Source organism: Ruditapes philippinarum, unplaced genomic scaffold, assembly GCF_026571515.1.
Source record: "Ruditapes philippinarum isolate M1 unplaced genomic scaffold, ASM2657151v2 ctg2090_1_1_1_1, whole genome shotgun sequence".
In the NCBI taxonomy this organism is placed as follows: Eukaryota; Metazoa; Mollusca; class Bivalvia; order Venerida; family Veneridae; genus Ruditapes; species Ruditapes philippinarum.
The window spans coordinates 491,248-496,866 of NW_026853161.1; positions in this window are offsets into that span (position 1 = coordinate 491,248).

Genomic DNA, 5,619 nt, shown 5'->3' on the forward strand with positions numbered 1-5,619 from the left:
CTCCATTTTCATATGGTCATTAGAGGTGATAAAAAGATAGTTATACCCCGGCACAAGGTAGTTGTAAGTGGGGTATACTGGAATCAGCTTGTCCGTCTGGACATCCGTCCGTCATCCCGTCCAGCATCCGTCGGTTTTTCCTTGTCCACCCAATAACGTAAGATATCTTTGACCAACAGACTTCATATTTGGTATTAAGATTGGTCATGATAAGTAGATGATCCCTATTGATTTTGAGGTCAAAGGTCAAGGTCACAGGAGCCTTGACTTAAAAAAGCTTGCCTGCTCAATAACTTAAGATTCCTTTGACCCACAGTCTTCATATTTGGCATGGAGGTTGGCCATGGTCATAATATGACCCCTAATGATTTTGAGGTCACTGGGTCAAAGATCAAGGTCACAGGCAACCAAAAGATTTTTTTTACAAAAAATCTTAAAAAATCTTCTTGTAAAAAACCACAAGGGCTAGTGCTTAGATATATGGCATGAAACATCTTCTAGTGGATGTCTACCAAGTTTGTTCAAATTAAAGCCCTAGGGTCAAAATTGGCCCCGCCCCAGGGGTCATTGATTTTCCTTATATGTATGTAGTAAAAACTTAAACAATCTTCTTGTGAAATGTATACATGTATAGAAAAAACATAAAAAATCTTCTTGTGAAAATCCAAAAGAGGTGGAGCTTAGATATTTGGCATGAAACATGTTCTAGTGTATGTCTACCATGTTTGTTCAAATAAAACCCCTAGGGTCAAAATTGGCCCAGCCCCAGGGGATCAAGGTCGACAGTTCAATCCTTAGCCAGGTCAAATGTTTGTTTTCCTTCTCCTTTTCTGTCATCTTTTATTAGCTCACCTCTGACTGTGACAGGCTGAACTGTTTAATAAAGTGGTTGTCAGAACTTAAATAAGATAACAACAAATCTAAACAACTTCTTAACCACTGGTTCAATTTTGAAATAATTTTACACAAAATTTCCTTGGTGACAGTGTACAAAAATAGTTCAGATTAAGCTGTCCCTTGTTTTGAAATTGTGCTTCTGGGGTGAAAAGGGACCCCACTTTGACCTTTTAACCTATTTCTCAGGTGAGTGATCCAGGGGTCTCTGGTTTAGTTATTGGTGTATTGTCTTTATACTTTGCCACAATAACCCTTGGCACAAGACCTTTTATTAGTCCAGACTAACCTTGACTTTCATTCATTCATGACCTTAACATTCAAGGTCCAATGTCTAAAATTTGCTTGTTTTTGCTATTAGTGGCTATAACTTTGTTATTTTTAGCTTGACTATTCGATAAGAATAAGTAGAGCTATTGTAGTCACCCGAGCGTCGGCCTCCACGTCGGCGCTGGAGTCCGCGTCGGCGTAACCACTTACCGTATAAGTGGTTTTTTCTGTGTTGACTTTATTTCTGCGTTTTCTGCGGTCAGTTTCAGCACCGCAGAAATAAAAACCGCAGAAAATTTCTCCTTGTTCATTTTTTATGCCACTGCAGCATCTGCGATGCGGTGGCATATAGCGATTCACCTGTGTGTGTGTGTGTTTGTTCGTTTGTTTGTTTGTGTGTGTGTGTGTTATATAGATTATATAGTGAACTTAAAAAATCTTCTCGTGAAAAACCACTAGTCCAATTTCAACCAAACTTGGCAGGATTGATCCTTGGGTGAAGGGCTTCCAAAGTTGTTCAAAGAATTTCATTCCATGCAGAAATCTTGTTGCCATAGCAACCAAAAGGAATTATAAGAATAAATTTAAAAATCTTCTTGTAAAGACCCAAAAGGCCTAGAGCTTAGATATTTTGCATAAGGCATTGTCTGGTAGACCTCTACCAAGATTGTTCAAATTATAGCCCTGGGGTCAAAATCGGCCCCTGCCCGGGGGTCATTGATTTTCACTATATGTACATATAGTAAAAACTTAAAATACCTTTTTGTAAAGACCCATAGGCCTAGAGCTTAGATATTTTGCATAAGGCATTTTCTGGTAGACCTCTACCAATATTGTTCAAATTATAGCCCTGGGGTCAAAATCAGCCCTGCCCCGGGGGTCATGGATTTTCACTATATGTACATATAGTAAAAATTTAAAATACCTTCTTGTAAAGACCCAAATGGCCTAGAGCTTAGATATTTTGCATAAGGCATTGTCTGATAGACCTCTACCCAGATTGTTCAAATTATAGCCCTGGGGTCAAAATTGCCCCCGCCTCGGGGTCATTGATTTTCAATATATACATATAGTAAAAAATCAAAAAAATCTTATTGTCTGAAGGTACAAGGCTTAGAGCTTAAATATTTGTTAAATGATATCATATATAGGTACTCTTCCAAAGTTGTTCAAATTTTGCCTCTAGTGTCAAAATTAAAAGTGACCTAGATTTTGACAAAGTGTATTACATGTTGTCCTTTGATGCAGTCATGAAATTTTAGGCTGTGTGAAATATGACCTTCACCACCAAATTCACTAGACTCAAGTGCATTGATATATTCCTACTCTGATCTTTTATTGAGTTAACAATAGATTTAACCACTAATCTGATAATAAGAATTAGATATGCATTATGACAATTTTCAATTGTATAGAAACAAAAAAATCTGTTCCTACACTACTATTTAGTGTTGTTTTATTGCGGTGGCATAGCATTTTTCTCAAATGCAATCTTGTTTTTTTATTTTTAACGATATATGTCCTACATTATGACCTGTTTCATCTAAAGTAATTACGACTAACGGATTATAATGGGTGATCGAGCTATATAAAATTGCTTTCGGCTAAGTATGTAATATGTGCTTGTAAGGATGTACCTATTGTTAATTATGTTAATTTATGAAAAAGATATTTAAATATCATAGTGTTTGCCGTTACGCTAAAAAGGTTTGTTAACCACTAAATCATTAAAACCATTTTAACCCTTATACTGCTAAATAATCGTCGTATACATTAATTGTTGTCTGATTTACGACAAACTTCTATTAATTTTATTAAATCATAGATACTACAGGTGTTAATTTTTCACACGTCATTTCACGCTTATCAAAAGATGCATGCTGTCTATTGTTGTGCATTATATTTGTTTGCAAGAAAACAATATAGTTATTTGTAATTACCATAATATAGTTTTGCGGTGACGACGATAAACCCAATTTTAATACGGATGTGTACATGCAAATAAAATTGTTACAGTAATGTGAATTAGACTTTGATAAGATAAGCCGCAGAATTTAAATCACGTTTTGTGCAAAGACTGTGCCACAGAAATAAAGTCCGCAGAAATAAAAACATGCCAAAATTTGGAAAAACCGCAGAATTTGGAGCCCGCAGAAAAAACACTTATACGGTATGCTAAAGTTTTTGTAATACCTCAAATATTTTCAAAGTCCATTGACATATGGCTTTGAAACTTTGCACACTTGTTCACCATCATGACCCCAACCTGTAGACAGGAGGAGGTAACTGTTGTTCTGATACTCTCTGGTCTACAGGCAATGTGGTAACTAAAGTACGGGTAACTAATAACTACATAAAAGTTCTTATGCCTCCCAAAATTTTGGAGATATTGTTTTTGGGTTCGCTGTTCGTCCGTATGTCCGTACATACACATTAAGCTTGTCCAGCTTTCACATGTCAAATTGGGATTTCAATGAAACTTCACGGGAGCGATCAATACCATACCTAGTTGTGCGTTTCGCAGGCATGTTCTGCTTCACTGCACAAAATGGCTGCAAGGACTAAAATTAGAAAACTCCTGTCTGGCTATCACAGGTCAAACTGCCGTCGGGATTTCAATGAAACTTCACTGAAGTGATCATGCAGTTCCATACTTAGTTGTGCTTATTGCCAGCACGTTCCGCTTTGCTGCACAAAATGGCCACCAGATATTTAAATAAAAAATATTGTCCAGCTTTCACAGGTCAAAATGCTGTCGGGATTTCGACTTTACAAGAGTGATAAGTACCATACCTTGTTGTGCATATTGGGGGTGCGTTTTACTTCACTGCACAAAATGATTGCCATAGGTATAAATTGAAATATCTTATCTAGTTGTGCATAGCGCCGGAATGTTATGATATTTGTCCAATACAAAAAAATAGCTTAGGCACATATAGTTACCTTTGAGACTGACGATAAAAGGCTATCCAGTTTATTTATAGTCGGCCAATACCAGTTTCTATAAATAAATTATGGGAATAAATTCGAAATCTAGTTAAAGCAGTTCTGTATTTTCTTTCTTGGACATAATTTAAATACTTTTCGATTTTAGAAGAATGTTTAAATATGCGGTATGTTTGTAATTTTGGTGAATTATTGATAGAAGCATACCAACATTGTAAAAAAGTGTCAATTAATCTTTGTTTAATAGTATCATATGGTATATTTATATCAAACTGATTGTCCCAAATATATTGACAAGGTGTCTTTAATAAAAAAGCCCAATTTGTTCCGTTATAATTTCGACCAACATCTGTGTCTGACCTGAGAAGCAAATACGCTTGCTTTACAAGGGACGTATCATAACGTTTTAAGTTTTTGCGACCATTATCTTATCATGTCAAGTTTTCTAGAAATATGTAACAGATAACGACCAAGCTCACCATAAAGTGCTGACAAATTAGTGGACTTTTACCCTAAGACGCTCCGCAAAAATTTAGTATGAATTAATTCTATATCTTTAGCATCGTGCATTCCCCGTATCTCCGAATTATGATTAAAAATGGACCCAACATTTTACATTTCTGATACGTTGGTAGTTCTATATTTCTAAATACTTGAAACAGGTTATGTAAAGCAAATGAGGCATGTTGAGCTATTAATTCTGTTTTGATTTCTAAACCAATTGCCATTTTTATGCCACCGCAGCATCTGCGATGCGGTGGCATATAGCGATTCACCTGTGTGTGTGTGTGTTTGTGTGTGTATTTGTGTGTGTGTTATATAGATTATATAGTGAACTTAAAAAATCTTCTTGTGAAAAACCACTAGTCCAATTTCAACCAAACTTGGCTGGATTGTTCCTTGGATGAAGGGCTTCAAAAGTTGTTCAAAGAATTTCATTCCATGCAGAAATCTGGTTGCCATGGCAACCAAAAGGAATTATAAGATTGAATTTAAAAAATCTTCTTGTAAAGACCCAAAAGGCCTAGAGCTTAGATATTTTGCATAAGGCATTGTCTGGTAGACCTCTAACAAGATTGTTCAAATTATAGCTCTGGGGTCAAAATTGGCCCCGCCCCGGGGGTCATTGATTTTCACTATGTACATATTGTAAAAACTTAAAATACCTTCTTGTAAAAACCCAAAAGGCCTAGAGCTTAGATATTTTGCATAAGGCATCATCTGGTAGACCCTTACCAAGATTGTTCAAATTATAGCCCTTGGGTCAAAATCGGACCCGCCCCGGGGTCATTGATTTTCGCTATATGTACATATAGTAAAAACTTAAAACACCTTCTTGTAAAGACCCAAAAGGCCTAGAGCTTAGATATTTTGCATAAGGCATTGTCTGGTAGACCTCTACCCAGATTGTTCAAATTATAGCCCTGGGGTCAAAATCGGCCCCGCCCCAGGGGTCATTGGTTTTCCTTATATGTATATAGTAAAAACTTTAAAAAAAATTCTTCTAGC